Below are 18,820 nucleotides of genomic sequence, written 5' to 3'. Positions count from 1 at the left end.
TTATAAAACCTTTCTCAACCAGTCTACTTCTCCACCTCAGCAGGCGGAAGTGACACCATTTGATCATATATTCTGCAGGTACTACAACCTCTCCGTTGAATGGAAAGCCCTAGCGAGGCAGGACTTCTGCAAATTACCTTTACATGCCCTGATTTACACCTAAGTACCTAGCACACTCAAAAACAGTCTGATAACTGAATGAATGCACCCTTCAGCTAGAAAAGCATTCCTGGAATAAAGGACACTTTAACAAAAAATGTTTGAGCCCAAGAAAAGTTTGAGCAATGGGGGATCCTGCTGGGTTCTCCGAAGAACACACGAATGTGTCTCCAAAGAGGCCCGCCATGTGAGTGCCAACCACACAGAGGGTGCTTACAGCCAGCAAAGACCAGGAGGAGGGTCCAGCGCTGTGGCCAGCTTTTTTCCCAAACTGCCCTAGCACAAGAAGTAGAAGGCTAGAAGAGGTAGAAGACAGAAAAGGAAAAGAGCAGACTTGATCTGCACCCCTGCCCAGTGATGGTCCCCAGAGCCTGAGCAGACCTGTAACACAGAAAGGGACACAATTGACAGGATTTTAATAGGTGGCTCTCTTTCCTGCTCTCTTCTCTCCTGGGTTCTTAGGCTCTCACTTCCCTTTATCAAGCTTACAGCAGAAAGGGATCTTAGAAGACACTAGTCAGAGCACACATGCCTTTCTTTGCTCTCATCTCAAATCTCTAGAGTTGAAAAATAAAGTATGCCTTATAAAATAAAACAATTCTTGACCTCAAATGCAGCTCAGAAGCTCACAACCCCTTGACAGATGAGATCAGACAAAGGCAGAGCCCACAACCAGAGACTGCCTATTCTGTCCCACTACACCCTCATCACTGGATTGTAGTAAGGGACACATGACATTTAGATGCTCTCCAATAAAAAACTGAAAAACACATCTACAAAAGGACAAATATTTAAAGAAAATTATCATTATGAACAAAGCATCAAATTTATAAAAGGGAAGAATAAATTGTCCAGAAAAAGAATCTACAGGAAACAGAAGGAAACCTAAAAGTAAACATAATTAATTTATACCCATCAAAATAGAAATTTAAAATTTTTTCAAGCAAAAAGCACTAAAAAGAGCACAAGAAAAGTCTTCCAGGTATAAGAGAGAATAGGCTTTATGAAGAAGAAGGAGGAGGAGGAGGCAGAAGAATAGGAGGAGGGAGAAAAGAACAGAATAGAATATTCTATACTCAACCAAACTATCATTTAACTGTGAGGGCAGAAAATTCAGTTATGTCACAATAAATTAAATTATTGTTCCCTGTTCTTTACTCTCCTTCCTAGGCTATGAAACTTTAAAATCACTCCTAGCAGAGAAAGAGGGATATACACCCCCATGCTATTGGCTTTAGGCTTGGCCTTGTGACTTACTTTAGCCAATGACATGTGAGCAAAGACCCACGATGTTATTGCATGGTTTGGCCCAGCCTCTTGAACTCCTGTGATTTTCCATGAGAAGAGTATGCCCCAGGGAGCTGCTCCTCCCAGAGTGAGATACATGGAGGAGATCCAAATCTGACCTACTGTTGAAGCCAAGCCCTGCCAAGTCTATCCAGAAGCAGCCAAACTCTAGCTGACCAATAGACCCACAAGACAGCAAAATATGTTTGTCATTGTAAGCCATAGGACCATGGATTAATTGCTATATAGGATTAATACAGCAACACCTGATTAATAGAAACACAGAAAGTTTACTATTCAGGTTCTTTCTCTGGAAAAATTACTAAAGAATGGTCTTCAGCAAATGCAGTACAGTCTAAGAAACAGTCAGAGAATTTTAAAAAGTGATTTAAAAAGAATATATAGTTATATATAAATTGATTGTAAGAAAAAATTAACAATGATCTTGATGCTCATTCTAGATTACCTGAAAATGACAGGAAGTGAGGGCAGGGAAAGGAAAGTTAAGGTTTTCATCTTGTTCAGATGGGGTAGCAGGGGAGGAGGAATGTAATTGTAGTTAAATCAATATTGGTATGGGAAAATTAGTGTCAATATGCAGAGTAAAGTTTTAAGGGTAATCAGAAAAATATAGAACTGAGATGTATTATTTTCAATTCATTAAAAAAAAAGAAAACAAGAAAATTAAAAACAAACAAAAGACAAAAAATGGTTTGTTTTTTTTTAATTAAAAATGAGAGAAACAAGTAGCATTTTAGACATAAAAAGAAAAGCACGGCAGGAATAAATTCAAACATTGGTAATCACTAAAAATTCGAAGTTAAATCCTTCCATAAAGGCAGAAATTCTGGGATTACAAGGTACTCCAAAAAAAAAAATAATAATAATAAAGCCAAAAGGATAAAAAGAAAAGTTAAAAAGCATCGCAGGCAAACACAAACAAATAGATACTAAAGCAATGTTACTTCCAGACAATAGAATTCAAAGATAAAAGCATCAAAGAGGACAGAGAAAAACATATCTAATTAATAAAAAAGCAAGATTTGTATTACAATCAACCTGATGCACCAAAATATTTATACAGAAACTGGTAGAAAGTAAAAAAATGAACAAGTCCTCCTCACAAGGGATACTTTAACAGACCTCATTCCAAACTTAACAGGTTTAATAGACTCCCAAAAATAGTAAGGATCTAGAAGATTTGAATGATTCCAATGATTCTTGGAGTTTTATACCAAGAAGCAGAAAACACACATTCATTTCAAACACAAAATAACCCACAGAAAGAAATGGCCACAATTAAGCCTCAAAGAAAACCTCAACAGGCTTTCAAGCAGAAGTTTCACAGGGCATCTTTATTGAACACAATGCCATAAAATATAAATTGATATCAAAAGAAGAGCCAAAAATCCAATTCATCTGAGGACTTTAAAACAACAGAAAAACTCAAGTGGAATTGTGAACTATTTTAAAACAAACAGAGATGAGCATATAAAAAGCTGTACGTTACTGTCAGAGAGGTATTCTGAAAAAAAAAAGTACAGTCTTTAATGCAAACATCAGAAAAAAATTAAATAAAAATGGATGCATTAAGCATTCAAGAATCAAAAAATGAAAACCACAGAAAATAAACTAGCAAAGCAAATAAAAATACACAATTAATAAATACAGTAGCATAAATAAATTAGTTGCTTAATGAACCCAAAGAAACTTTTCCTGAAAGCTAAATCAATAGCTAAATAAATAACTTTTTAAAATTCGTAGAATTTAGTTGTGTATGTGGGTGCATGTACATGTCCATAAGTAAGTGAATATGAAATTGATGGGCCCTGGCTGGTGCCGCTCAGTGGATGAAGTGCTGGCCTGGGAAACCAAAGGTCGCTGGTTCTATTCCAAGCCAGGGCACATGCCTGGGTCACAGGCCAGATTCCCTGCTGGAGGCATGTGAGAGACAACCAATCCATGTGTCTCTCGCACATTACTGTTTCTCTCCCTCTTTCTCCCTCCCTTCCTCCTCTCTAAAAAATAAATAGAATATTTTAAAACAATTGATGGGATCACAAATCTGTAGGAAATTAAATAAATTCTCTTGGGATAAGCAATAAAGTTTACTGGGACAAAGTTCAGTTAAGGTCCCTACCCCGCACCATATGCATAAAAGTGAATTTCAGATGAATCAAAGGACAAACATAAAGCACACACTATGAAAGCATCAAAGGAATATAAGTTAGTATTTTTGTGAATTTAGGGCAAATAGAAATAAAATGCAAAGGTTAAAAAGAAAAGGACTATACTTTTCAATTGTGTACAACAAAATTCAGTTTAAAAACAACAAAATGGAACAAAATTTTGCAACATGCATAACAGTTAAAGAATTTGCATCCAGGATTATAAACAATTTAATAAGGAAAAAGCGACAACCTTTTTTTAAAAACAGGAGGATGTGGATAGGCAATTTACACAATGAGAAATACAAATTGGGCAGTGAGCATAGAAAAGGATGCCAGCCTCATGGGTCTCTGCGCTTAGGACTACCACCTCCACCTGGCTGTGGGGAAGAGGGAGGACAAAGGAAGCATAAAACCTTGTACTTGAACCCTTTAAATGATTTGCAAAGTAGCGATGGAGGAAAAGAAGTTTGGGTGCCAAAAGGAGACATTATCCAAGGATGTCTCCCACCAAATTCTGATAGTATTTAAAGGGCCTTTTTGATCCACCACAGTTGTGCCTCCAATTTTTGGAACTTTGAAAGCAGCACCAATTTTTTATGTTTCCATCTGCATCATAAATATGAACCCACTTTGTTTTCATTTTTGGATCACACATTCTGAAGCAATTCTTATGTGTAATTATTCTTGAAAACTCACCCATATGTAAACCAGACCACAATGTTTTTTCATGCTAAAAGCACCCAATCCTTCTTCCCAGGGTTGCAACATGAAACCTGGTCAATGTCTTAGAAACCACAGACCCATGCTTGCCCACAAAAACACCACTCCCCAGGGCCAAGCCTGCTGTGCCCTGATGTGAGAGCGCTCAACCATGTGAGACACTAAGAGCTACACATAAGATGCAGAATTCATAGCTAGCAATTAAGAGAACATCAGGGAACACGGGCCAGGCCAGGGGAGGACGTGACAGTTATATCCGTATTCCTACCGTATGGCGCATGACATCTGAAGAAACAACAGCCTGTCCTAGACACCAGCCCTCACCTTCAGAAAGTATGACATTAAGCATCTTATCTGTTTTTAATTGTGGTAAAATCCACATAACATAAAATTTACCATCCTGAACATAGTTATTTGTACTCTTCAGTGGCATTAAAGTATATTGACATTGTTGTACTACCATTTCCACCATCCATCCACAAAATTCTTTCACCATCCCAAGTGAAACTACATGCCCATTAAGTAATAACTACCTACTCCCCTATCCCCAGCTCTTAGCAACCACCATTTTATTTTCTGCCTCGATGGATTTGACTACTCCAGGTATCTCGTATAAGTGGAATCATACAAAATCAGTCCTTTTGTGGCTGGCTTATTTCACTCAGCATAATGTCCACAAGGTTCATCCATGTTGTAGCATATGTCAGAATTTCCTTCTTTTTTTTTTTTTTTGGCAACAAAGAATAGTTTATTTAACAAATCAGAGTGCCATATACGTGTAAAACAATGATACAAAAGTTGGTAACTAGTCAAGCACTTGAGGTTCACATATAACACTTTCTACTATTTTTAATTGCATTAATTCTGTTGAAGAGAACATTTTCCTCCTATTCTCTCATGATGGGTCTTTAGTCTCTCTCAATAGTACCCAAATTATACATAAGGACAGAATAGGCAAGGTTTATATTACTCTTTTAAGTTGTTTTGCACAGTGAGATAGGACACACAGTCTTAAATATTTTTTGATGCATGTACTTTCTTAAGAAAAAGAAAAGGCAATGTCAATAGTTTATATAGTAAGTATTTTGACTTCCAGCCAAGATGGAGGCATAGACAGAAGCGCTGCATCTCCCTCCACAACTAAGAAGAAATACAACTGCCTCAAAACTAGAAACAGCCAGAAGTTCCAGAAAATCAAACTGCATGAATGTCCAGCAAACAAAGATATAAAGAAGAAATACTCATCCAGACAGGTAGGAGGGGCGGAGCTGGGGCAGAATGGATGCAGTGTGGTGGCGGCAGCAACAGCAGCAGCGGCAGGCCAGCAGAAAGCGCAGTCACATATTTCAAAAAGTCAGGAGGGACACATGGGGAGTGTTTCCAGCTCCTCACGGGACCTCGAAGCCCACGGTCCCTGCACCAGGGAAAATCAAGCCTCATTGCTTTTGAGTGTGCAGACCAGTGGGGGCTGGGAAAACTGCCGGTCTCAGCAGAGTCTGCTTGTTTAAAGGGCCTCCATGGTCCTAAACATCTGCAGACACACCCACTCTGGGAACGACGGCCAGGGCAGCAGCTAGAGGGGCGCCAATTTGGTGCGGAAGTGGAGAGGTGCCTGGAAAAGGGGCGAGTGCTGGGTAGGCAGCATTGTTCCCTCTCAGACCCCTCCCCTACATACAGTGCCACAACGTGGTGAAACAGGTGGCCCTGTACTGAAGAATTCCCAAGGCTCCATTCCTTACAATGTAACAGGAGCAAAACTCTACCTGGGACGTGGAGGCAAACAAACATAGGAGCCTGTCAGAATGAGGAGACAGAGAAATATGGCCCAAAAGGGGGAACAGATCAAGGTTCCAGTGGGAGAACTAAGCGACAAGAAGATAGCCAACCTAATAGATGGGGAAATAGACAACCTAACAGATGCAGAATTCCAGACGCTGGTGATAAAGATGCTCACAGGCTTGACAGATATGCTTGAGTATGGCAAATGCATAAAAGAAGAAGTGAACGCTATGCTAACTGAAACGAAGGAACATGCACACAAAACCAATGGTGAAGGGAAGGAAACTGGGGTTCAAATCAATGATTTGGAACGTAAGGAAGAAAAAAACAGTCAGCCAGTGCAGAATGAGGAAGCAAGAATTTAAAAATATGAGGAAAACTTCCCAAATTTTGTGAAGGAGATGGACATACAGGTCCGGGAGGCATGGAGGGTTCCGGCTGAGCTGGACCCAAAGGGGACCACACCAAGATGCATCATGACTGAGATGCCAAAGGTGAAAGATAAAAACAGAGTCCTGGGGGCAGCAAGAGAGAGATGGAGAGCTGCCTACAGGGGAGTGCCTATAGGACTATCAGCTGATTTCTCAGAGGACACTTTGCAGGCAGGAAGGGACTGGCAAGCAGTATTCAAGGTAATGAAAAGCAACCTACAACCAAGATTACTCTATCCAGCAAAGTTATCATTTGGAATGGAAGGGCAGATGAAGTGCTTCCCAGACAAGGTGAAGTTAAAGAAGTTCATCATCATCAAACCATTATTGTATGACATGTCAAATGGACTTACTTAAGAAAAAGAAGATCAAAACTATGAACACTAAAATGGCAACACACTCACAACTATCAACAACTGAATCTAAAAAATAAAAACAAAATACAACTAGGCAAACCAGAATAGGAACATAATCATAGGTATGGGGATCATTTGGAGGGTTATTAGCTGGGAGGAGGAAGTGGGAGAAATGGGGAAACGGTGCATGAACTAAGAAGCATAATCACTTGGTACAAAATAGACAGGGGGGTGTTAAGAATAATACAGGAAAGGGTGAAGCCAAAGAACTTATATGCATGACCCATGGACATAAACTAAGTGGGGTGGGATTGCTGGAGGGAAAGGGAATACTGGGCAGAGGGGAATGAAGGGGAAAAAATTGGAACTACTGTAACAACATAATCAATAAAATATACTTTTAAAAAAAGTATTATTTGAAGCAGCAGATAAATATATTCACTACCAGCCTGTACCAAAGAACCTGGCAACGGCAAGATGTGTGGCTTATGAAAGAAACCATAAACATGACTTTTATATAAAATCTTTGCATCATTTGACCACACTTTTACCTCTTGAAAAATCCTCCCATTCTTTAATATAAGTTTGTTAATCAAAAAGGAAAAAAGTAAGGTTGTGAGGAGATAATGATAATACTTGAAAATATTAAGATGCCAATGAACATATGTGTAGGTTCCCAAGACTGTGCAGTTTCCATCTGTGTGTTTTATCAAAGAGGAAACCACCTGAAGAATGGACAGAGAGATCTTTACTGAGGAGAAGCAACAAACTTCTGGGTTTGGGCTCTAGGAGGCTCAGCTAACAGGAGATAAACCACAGTAAGGCACTTACCTAGTTCATCTAGGTAGAAGAAAAGAAGACACCAATTCAGGTATCATGCAAGTTTTAAAAAGTCAGACATTTATGGCAATTTAAAATCTTGCCTTCCTCAGTGCACGCCCAGCCAGTTCCTTCCCTGAGCCATCAGTCTAATGGACCTCACTTGAACTTCAGAGATATCAGGCCCTCCTGCTGGCAGGCATCCAATTTGCTCTTGATTGCTGATGGTTGTATTTCACAGAAACAATAAGGAAAAGTGAGAGAGTAGCTTCTTGAATAGCCGCCAGAAGGAAAAAGTAATAGTTCAAATAGCAGCCACTGACATTACTGAAGTCCATGTGGTTGCTCATCTACCCCACGGCCGTGATGGACACCAGTACCAGCAGGCCCGAGCCCATGAGGGACCCAAAGCCAGAGAAGAAAAAGAAGAAGCCCATGACAGTGCTCTGCATGGACTTGGGGGCCACCGAGTATGCAAATTCCAGACCTGCTGTACTTGCAAATATCTCACTGATACCAATCAGCACACACTGTGGGACCTGACACCATATAGACAAATTCATGGCAAAATACACACATTTTCAGTGGTCTGGTTAATGGTTTTCTCTTTCACAAGGTCCAGCCTTTTGCTTTCCAACATGTCAGCAGAGAAGGCCAAACAAATGACAGAGAACATTCCAACGGGATCCCTTTCTAAGGACAACTGCAATAAGCCATGTATTCTCAAAATGGAGTCGACCAGCTTATCCTTTAAGAACATTAATAGGAGGATGAGCACCGCATGGAACATGGTAAGCCAGGCTGCCAGAAACATATGAGCAGGGTTGTAATACTGGAGATAACTGGAACCCTCAAATAAAGACTACAAAACATGAGTTGACTGCATTTAAAAATAGAATGTCCAATAAGATATCAAAGCCAAGAAAACAGAAATAATCCCAACAAGAGGTTATGTAACTTCCACTTTGTCTTTTGTAAATGCCCTCCACAAGACATCTTACATGAATTAAACAGATCTTGTTTAGAATTCTAGATTGCTGAAAGACTCCACTGCCTTCACCACTAGGTCTGCATTCTCAGTCTACTTTTGGGAATGACAGGAATATGTCAAAATCTTGAACATATGGAAGCACTGGGTGTTCTGTGTTTGGCTGTGGTGGTCCTCGCACGGGTCATCTTCTGGGTTTGGGACTCCTCGGAATGAATGAAGAGTCAGGTGCAGGCTGGCGTGTTGGGAAACGGAAGCCGCACCCTCCTGGTGACCGCGCACCCCGACGATGAAGCCATGTTCTTTGCTCCCACTTTGCTAGGCTTGGCCCGCCTGAGGCACCGCGTGTTCCTGCTCTGCTTCTCCGCAGGTAGGAGGAGGCTGCAGGCGGGGCGCTGGGGCCCGGGGCTGTGAAGGATATTTAAGTGCTAACTTTCTCAGTCTACTTTTTCCCAACGATCCTTTGTTGTAGAGAGCTAAGTGAATAATACACCGAAGGTCCCTTCTCTGGGCGCTTCACAGAGAGTCGGTGGCTCCAGCCTAGGGACTGTAGCGGCCAACTTCCCAGGTTTGGTTGGAGGACGTCCTCTGCTTTCGTACTCTCTGCTAGCAGAATTAAGCACAGGAGAACAGCGCACGTTTGCTTCTATTCAATACCTACATTTCCGTTGGGAAATGGGACTGGACTCACTATTCTGTGGAACAGTTTTATTTGCAGAGGGACCAAGAATAATGATCTTACCACAGTATACCAAACAGAATCTAGGTTGTATCATGCCTGCTCAAGCCTGAAAGTTTTACTTCTAGCGGTAACAAAGGACATTCCTGCTGCTTTTTAAATTTATTTTGTCTTAAGAAGATGCACATGTCAAATTGAAGAGACAGACTCAGATCCTTAGACTAGAAAATAATTTCATAGTTCAATACCACCCCACTTTCATGTTAGGGTGGTCGGTGACGCGGGCTGTGAAAGAATTCGCAAAGAGAAGAAAAGGCAGAGAGCAAAGTTTTCTTTTTACTTTCCGAAGAGAGGGAAAGGGCTAGTAGGTGCGGAGAAATGCACCAGCCCTGAGAGGTGGAACCGTGAGTTTTCGTTGGGTCAAAAAAGAAGAGGGTTGTAACTGGGTAGTCCTGGCAATTAGTTGTAAATCAGGAGGTTTCAGGCTGATAGTGCTGGCTGGCTTCAGTTTGTTCTGCCATTATCTGGGGTTCAGGGTCCGGGTGCTCTGGTCTGGTAAATCTTGTTTGTGTAAGTTTTAAAGACCCTGGCTGGTTTGGCTCAGTGGATTGAGCGTCGGCCTGCGAGCTAAGTGTCGCTGGTTCGATCTTCCAGTCAGGGCACATCAGAGAAGGAAAACTCTGACTCCAAAAAACCTCCGCTGCCTTGCGGCATACCTCTTCAGGGGAAAGGCTAAGGGAGTAAACCCCGACAGAAAATCCGGAGCCGGAGTCCCTAAGGCGGTTTGACGTTGTAGTCAACACCGGCAACTCCTGCGGCGCACCTGAAGCCAAGCTGTATTGACTCCGTCTTTCCCTTGGACCCTTCAGCTGCGAAGAGAGGGGGGGTCTGCTGCATGGGCAACAGCAGACCCTCCATATCACCCTGCCCAGGCTCTGTAGCTTCAGCTTCACTGGAGAGGACACTCCAGCGTCATCGTAAGATGTCGATTCAACACGGGAGGAGACAGATACCGTGTCACTCCCAAGTCGGACTGCACAACCATTCTCGGCGGTGCAGATAGACTCTTAAGAAGCTACACCATCGTCTCTCGAGACGGACGGCTGCCGACGGATTGGTGAAGACACTGTCATTGTGTGCTTGGTGATGAAAAAGCTCTATCCCCAGAGGAAGATCAGGAAAGAGAAGCCGATACAGACAGTGGGGATGTCGTAGCTGGTCACAAAGCTCACACTCTGATGAACATAGACAATGTCTCCTAGCTAGACAATTGCACCCACATTTATGCTCGAGTAAAACCAACTAAAGTACCTTTTTGTGGATTCTGGACCTCAATCTTTAACTTGGTCGATGCCAAAGGGAATCATGTTGGTCTTGATGCCACCTGCACCCATGGCCGGGCCAACCATTGAGACTGCATTGAGCAGGGCAGGCACACAGTAGCAGGTGCGTGGGTGGGCACATCAGGGCAGCAGTGCCGAGCAGTGGTGATGCATGAGCGGTGCAGGGCCACTGCAGACCACTGTGTGCGAGGCAGGCGTGGCGGGAAGCTGGAAGGCCAACAAGCCCAGCAGGTAGAGTGCTCAGCTGAGCAGGATGGCACGAGCCCCACCAAGCCACACATTGGCCAGCCAGCTGCGGAAGGGTGACAGCAGGTAGGTGAGGCCCATGAAGAGCTGCAGCCCAGTGGCGCAACATTCAAGAGCAGCACAAGATTGGTTGTGACTACACAGAAGGCAGCAAGCTCCAACAGCTGGGTCAGCAGCACCACAGCATACACTGTGCACCAGCCCACAAACACCACCCACTGCACTCCAGGCAGCAGTGCCAGCTCATCTGGGCCCCAGCCCTAGCCCTCCAAGCACCCTCCTGCCCACCCCACTGTTCTGCGAGGACCACCATCCTTCCTTTTTAAGGCTGAATAATATTCTATTCTCTGTAAATACCACATTCTGTTTATCCTTTTATCCCTTGATGGAGCCTTGGGCTGTTTCCACCTTTTGGCATTTGCAAACGGCATCCTATGACGTTTTTTTAAAAGATGTCTAGAAGATTCCACAAGTTCCTAGTAACCCATTCCAAACCCTTGAAGTGATCTTTACCTTCCCCAAATAAGTCTTGTTTCCATTCTAAAAACTTTGTTTTGCATCTTAGGGTCATCTTTTCATACGCAATAAAGGCTCCACCTGGGCTCCACCACAGCTGTAGGACTTTCAGCAACACCTTCACCCTTTACCTTTCTGCATCTCAGTTTTCTCATTGGCAAAGGAGAAATTGTTGCAGGGCTTTGGGGAGGCAATAAGCGAGCTAATGTATAGAGAGTTCCTGGCCCCAAGCCTGGCATAGTAAGAGTGAAATATTGATATCACGCTGAAATAAGCACTTTTGCAGATTTAAAAATTGTCAATCTTCTATACTCAATCTCAGTTCTTTTAACTCCTCTGGATGACTATATTTCTTAATTAAGCCCTGCATGTGGTTGTGTGTGCGTGTGTGTGTGTATCTTGGTTGAGTCAACTTGTCAACTTTAATGTACAGACTTACCAGCTTAGCTATCCACACATCCTTGTGCAGAATGGCCCAGGTCGGAGAATTTGGGGCCATGCAAAAATCAGTCTGGGGATACATCATTTTAGCACTAAATTTCCTGGCTCTATTAGATGGCCCTCTACTAAATTGCTCACATTTCTGTGTATGTTGCCCATTTCATAGACAAATTAAAAAACAAACAAAAAAAAATAATACCTCCTCTCAGCCCAGAATAGCACGAATAATCCCATCTCTGGCAAATTCGTTCTCATACACAATCAACAGTCACATAGTGAGTACCCAGATTTGTCAAGCATTGTGCAGGCTATTGTCCACCAGTGCCCTCTTCAGCCTCACAGTCAGGATCTTTTTTTCTCTCTCTTTTTTTAATGGCAGCTAATATTTACTGAGCTTTCACTATATGCCAGGCATAGTGTTAAGCACTTTGCATAGCTTATCTCTTTTCTTAAGTATATTTTATTGATTATGTTGTTACAGTAGTCCCGATTTTTTCCCCCTCTGCTCCCATCCACCCAGTAACCCCCATCCCTCCAGCAATCCCACCCCTCCCCTTAGTTCATGGCCAAAGGTCATGCATATAAGTTCTTTGGCTTCACCCTTCCTATATTATTCTTAATTTCTCCCTGTCTGTTTTGTACCAACCAATTAGGCTTCTTAATCCCTGTACCATTTCCCCATTTCTCCACTGTCTCCCTTCCAGCTGATAACCTCCAAATTATCCCCATTTGTAGAATTCTGTTTCTATTCTAGTTTGCTTAGTTGTATTTTGTTTTTATTTTTTAGATTCAGTTGTTGATAGGTGTGAGTTTGTTGTCATTTTAATGTTCATAGTTTTGATCTTTTTTTCTTAAGTAAGTCCCTTTAACATTTCATATAATAATGGCTTGGTGATGATGAACTCCTTTAGGTTTACCTTGTCTGGGAGGCACTTCGTCTGCCCTTCCTTTCTAAATGATAGCTTTCCTGGATAGAGTAATCTTGGTTGTGGGTCCTTGCTTTTCATCACATTGAATACTTCTTGCCGGTCCCTTCTTGCCTGCAAAGTTTTTTTTTTTTAATCAGCTGATAGTCTTATAGGCACCCTTTTATAGGTAACTCTGCTTTTCCCTTGTTGGTTTTAAGATACCCTCTTTATCTTGAACTTATGGCATTTTAATTATGATGTGTCTTGGTATGCTCCTCTTTGGATTTTGCTTGTTTGAGATTGATTGTCTGTGCTTTCTGGACTTGTGTGTCTATTTCCTTCATCAATCTGGGAAGTTATCCTCCATTATTTTTTTACATAAGCTTTCAATTTCTTGCTCTTCCTCTTCTTCTGGCACCTCTATGTTTTGGATGTTGGCACATTTCATGTTGTCCCAAAGGTCCCTAAGCCTCTCATTATTTTATTTCCATTCTTGTTTCCTCATTCTGTACTGGTTGACTGTTTTTTTCTTCCTTATGTTCCAAATCATTTATTTGAATCCTGGTTTTCTTCTCTTAGCCATTGGTTTTGTGTGGATTTTCCTTCATTTCATTTAGCATAGTTTTCACTTCTTCCCTTATGCGTTTGCCATACTTAAGCATATCTGTCAAGCCTGTGAGCATCTTTATCACCTGTGTTTTGAACTCTACATCTGTTAGGCTGCCTAACTCCTCATCGCTTAGTTCTACCACTGGAACCTTGATCTGTTCCCTCTTTTGGACCATACTTCTCTGTCTCATCATCTTGACAGGTCCTGTGTTTGTTTGCCTCTGTGTCTTAGGTAAAGCTGTCACACCTGTTACATTGTAAGGGGCAGAGCCTTAGGTATTCATCAGTACAGGGCGACCCATTTCACCAGGTTGTGACGCTGTGAGTGTGGGAGGGGTCTGAGAGGAAACAATGCTGCTTACTCAACACTCTCCCCTTTTCCAGGCACTTCTCCCACTTTTGTATGGGACTGGCAACTCTCTAGCTGCTGCCCTAGCCATCATTCCCAGAGTGGGTGGGTTTGCAGATGTTCTAGAATTGTGGGGACCCTTTAAACAAGCAGACTCTACTGAGAGACTGGAAATTTCTCCTTCTGCCCCAACCCCACTGGTTTGCACAGTCAGAAGTAATGGGACTTTATTTTCCCTGGCGCTGGAATCGTGAGCTTCACAGTAGGGTCTGTTGCTGGGAGTGCTCCCCAGGTGTCCCTCTTGACTTTTTTAAATGTTTGACTGTGTTTCTGCTGGCCTGCCACTGCCATCGCTGCTGCCGCCACCACACCGCATCCTTTCCACTCCGGCTCCAGCCCGCCTACCTGTCTAGATGAGTATTTCTTCTTTATATCTTTGTTTGTTGCACTTCCATGCAACTCAATTTTCTGGAACTTCTGGTTATTTAGTTGTGGAGGGAGATGCAGTGTGTCTGTGTAGGCCTCCATCTTTGCCAGAAGTCCACAGTCAGGATCTTGCTACTCCTCCAGGACCTTTCTGTAGGAAATGTTGACTGTGGTTCACCTGTTGCAATCACAAATTAGGGTCAGCTTTTCACAGGACCTCCCTTACCCAGCAGTCCCCGTGCCAAGAACCTCACCTTGTTTCAGGTGTCTCTTCCTCCTGGTCATCCTTAAGATGGAAACACTACCGGGAAAGACAAGGAGGTCAGCAAACAAACTGCCAGACTGACTTTACCCTGGGGAATGCAATCATGGAAGAAGTTGAACTGTGGGGCAAACTGGGTTCGAATTTTAGCTTCCCCACTTATTAGCTGTAGGGTAGACGTTATTGAGGTGTCCCTGCTCAGACCTTCCCCATGGGCTGGGTGATCTGTGACTCTGTCTTGTGGCCATTGTTAAGGAAACCTGGAAAAAAACACATGACCCACAACTTTCACAATATAGTAAACAGCCAGTGGCAAACTCTCTCTTTTTCACGTTGGCCTTAAAAGACACAATAGTCCAGATGGAACTTAGTAGATATTTACAAAATACTTCATCCAAGAACAATGGAGTATGTATTATTTTCAAGTGCACATGGAATATTCTCCAGGGTAGAGCATATGTTAGGCCACAAATCAAATCTCAATAAATTTAATAAGATTTAAATCATATAAAAATATTTTCTGACTACAACATATGAAATGAAATAAATATATGGAGGCCCAACAACATGCTACTAAATAAGCAATAGGTTAATAAGAAATAAAATTAAAAATTTAAAAATACCTTGAGACAAATAAAAATGAAAAAAACAGTATTCCAAAACTTATGGGACACAGCAAAATTAGTTCTAAAAGGAAAATTTATAGCAATACAAGTGTACGTCAAGAAGAAAGACAAAATCTCAAGTAAATAATCTAACTTAACACCTAAAGGAATAATAAAAAGAACAAAGCCCAAAGTTAATAGGAAGAATGAAATAATAAAAATTAGAGGTGAAATAGAGATCAGAAAAAGAATAGAAAATATCAGTGAAAGAGCTGGTTCTTTGAAAAGATAATTAAAATTGATAACTTTTAGCCAGACTCATGAAGAAAAAAGAGAGAGGACCCCCCAAAATAACTAGATATGAAAGAGAACTTAAAATAGACTCCACAGAAATACAAAGTATCGTAAGAGAATACCATGGACAATTATATGTCAACAAATTGGACAACCTATAATATACTGATGAATTCCTGAAAACATACAATCTTCCAAGACTGAATCAAGAAGAAACAGAAAAACCTGAATAGAACAATTACTAGTAATCAAATTGAATCAGAAAAACAAAAGAAAAGAAAAAAAAACCTCAACTCCAGGACCAGATGCCTTCACAGGTGAATTCTACCAATTTAAAAAAAAGATTTAATACAATACTTCTCTAACTATTCCAAGAAATTGAGAAACTCATTCTACGAGGGCAGCATAAACCTAATAACAAAACCAGACAGATACTACAAAAAAGAAAATTATAGACCGATATCCCTGAGGAACATAGATGCAAAAATTCTCAACAAAATGTCACCAAACCAAATTCAATAATACATTAAAAGGATTTCCCTGGTCAGTGTGGTTCAGTTGGTTGGAGTGTGGTCCCATGCATTGAGAGGTTGTAGGTTCAATTCCTGGTCAGGGAGCCTATGGGAAGCAATCAAATGCTTTCTGTCACCTCTCTCTCTCTCTCTCTCTCTCTCTCTCTCTCTCTCTCTCAAAGCAATGAAAAAGTGTATCTGGTAAGGATAAAAAAATTTTAATAAAAAAATAAAAGGATCATACACCATGACCAAGTGGGATTTATCCCAGGAATGCAGGGATGGTTCAATATCTGCAAATCAATTAACGTAATGCACCACATTTTTTTTAAGATAAAAATCATATGATCATCTCAATGGATGCAGGAAAAGCATTTGACAAAATTCAACATCTATTTGTGATAAAACGGTCAACAAAGTGGGTATAGAGGGAAGATACCTCAACAAGTTGAAGGCCATTATGACAAACCCACAGCTAACATCATACTCGATGGTGAAAAGCTTTCTCCCTAAGATCAAGAACAAGACAAGGATGTCCACTCTCATCACTTTTATTCAACATAGTATTAGAAGTCTTAGCCACAGCAATCATATAAGAAAAAGAAATAAAAGTCAACCAAACTGGAAAGAAAGAAGTAAAAACATCACCATTTGTAGATGACATGATATTATATATGGAAAACTCTAAAGTTTGCACCAAAAAAAAAAAAAAAAAACCTTTTAGAACTAATAAATGAATTCAATAAAGTTGCAGGATAAAAAATCATATAAATAAATCTGCAGCATTTCTATACATTAATAAAGGACTATCAGAAAGAGATTAAGAAAATAACCCCATTTAAAATAACATCAAAAAGAATAAAGTACATAGGAATAAATTTAACCAAGGAGGCAAAAGACCTGTACTCTGAAAAACATTAGACATTACAAAAAAACTGAAGAGGACACACATAATGGAAAAATAAACCATGCTCACAGATTGGAAGAATTAATATTATTCAATGCCCATACTACCCAAAGCAATTTAAAGACTCAATGCTATCCCTATTAAAATACCAATATCATTTTTCACAGAAGTAGGACCAATAATCCTAAAACTTATATGGAACTACAAAAGACTCTGAATAGCCAAAGCAATCTTGAGAAAGAATAACAAAGCTGGAGGTATCACGGTCTCTGATTTCAAATATACTATAAAGCTATAGTTATCAAAACAGTACAGTACTCCTACAAATCACACACATAGATCAATGAAATAGAATATAAAGTGCAGAAATTAACCCAAGTTTATATGGGTTCAATTAATCTATGGCCAAGGAGGCAGAAATATACAATGGGGAAAAGACAATCTCTTCAATGAATAATGTTGGGAAAACTGGACTGATACATGCAAATAAATAAATAAATAATAAAACTAGACCATTTTCTTACACCATATACAAAACAAACTCAAAATGCATTAAAAAATCAAATGTAAGACTTGGAAGTATAAAACTTCTAGAAGAAATCATAGGCAATAAGTTCTTTGACACTGGTCTTAGCAGTATATATATATATATATATATATATATATATATATATTTTTTTTTTTTTGGATATAACTCCTTAGGCAAGGGCAACAAAAGCAAAATTAAACAAAGTGGACTACATTTTTTTAAAAAAAGGCTTTTTCACAGCAAAGGAAACTATCAAGAAGACAAAAAGATACCTATTGAATGGGAGAAGACATTTGCAAGTGATATATCCAACAAGGGGCTAATAACCAAAACATATAAAGAACTTATACAACTCAACATAAAAATATATACAATTAAAAGACAGGCAGAGGATCTGAATAGACATTTCTCTAAAGAAGACATAAAGATGGTTAATAGACATGTGAAAAGATGTTCAACATCACTAATCATCAGGGAAATGCAAATCAACATCACAATGAAATATCACCTTATACCTGTTAGGTGCCTATTATCAAAAAGAGAACAAATAACAAGTGTTGGCAAGGATTTGAAGAAAAGGGAACCCCTGTACACTGTTGGTGGTATGTTTAATCGATGCAGCTGCTATATAAAACTGTGGAAGTTCTTTAAATAATTAATAATAGCATTACCATATGATCCAGCAATTCCACTTCTGAGCATTTACTAAAAAACAACACTAATTCCAAAGGATATGTGCACCCTTATGTTCATTGCAGCATTATTTATAATAGCCAGATAATGGAAGCAACTTAGGTGTCTATTGATGAATGAATGAATTAAAAAGATGTGATATATATAATGGAATATTACTCAGCCATAAAAAAGAATGAAATTTTGCATTTGCAACAACATGGGTGGACCTAGAGGGTATTATGGTAAGTGAGATAAGTCAGACAGAGAAAGACAAATACCATATAATTTCACTTATATGTGAAATATAAAGGAAACCAAACAAATGAACAAACAAAGCAGAGACAGACTCATAGATACAGAGGATAAGCTGAAGTTTGCCAGTGGGGAAGGTAGCAGGGGAAGGGCAAAAAATGTCAAGGGAATTGAGAGATACAGACTTCCAATTATAAAATAAATAGATCATGGGGGTGTAATGCACAGAAATACAGTCAATACTATCTTAACTTTGTGCAGCGACAGATAGTTACTACACTTACCAGAATGATCACATTGTAAGGTATAGAAATGTTTAGTCACTATGTTGCAAATCTGAAATGAATGTAATATTGCATGTCAACTATACTTTTACAAAAAGAAAGTAAATTAGGTATTTTTTAAAAAGGGAGGCAGAAGAATTGGTTAGACGTGTGGTGTGAGAAGGACCCAACCCGCCATTGCTGGCTTTGAAGATAGGGGAAGTGAATTACAAGTTAAGATATGTAGCAGCTTGTGGCAGCTGGGGATGGCCCTCTGTCTTCAGCCACCAAGAA

At 40.3% G+C, this 18,820-nt stretch overlaps 1 pseudogene; it reads right to left on the bottom strand.

Moving 5' to 3' along the window:
- Positions 1-7,901: 7,901 nt before the first annotated feature.
- LOC150006453 (solute carrier family 15 member 4 pseudogene) lies at positions 7,902-11,993 on the bottom strand (annotated as a pseudogene).
- Between the last annotated feature and the right edge of the window lie 6,827 nt (positions 11,994-18,820).

Source organism: Furipterus horrens, unplaced genomic scaffold (genome assembly GCF_987537825.1).
Source record: "Furipterus horrens unplaced genomic scaffold, mFurHor1.1.pri manual_scaffold_6, whole genome shotgun sequence".
NCBI lineage: Eukaryota > Metazoa > Chordata > Mammalia > Chiroptera > Furipteridae > Furipterus > Furipterus horrens.
The sequence above is the reverse complement of the archived record's forward strand: the minus strand, read 5'-3'. Positions and strand labels throughout refer to the sequence as shown.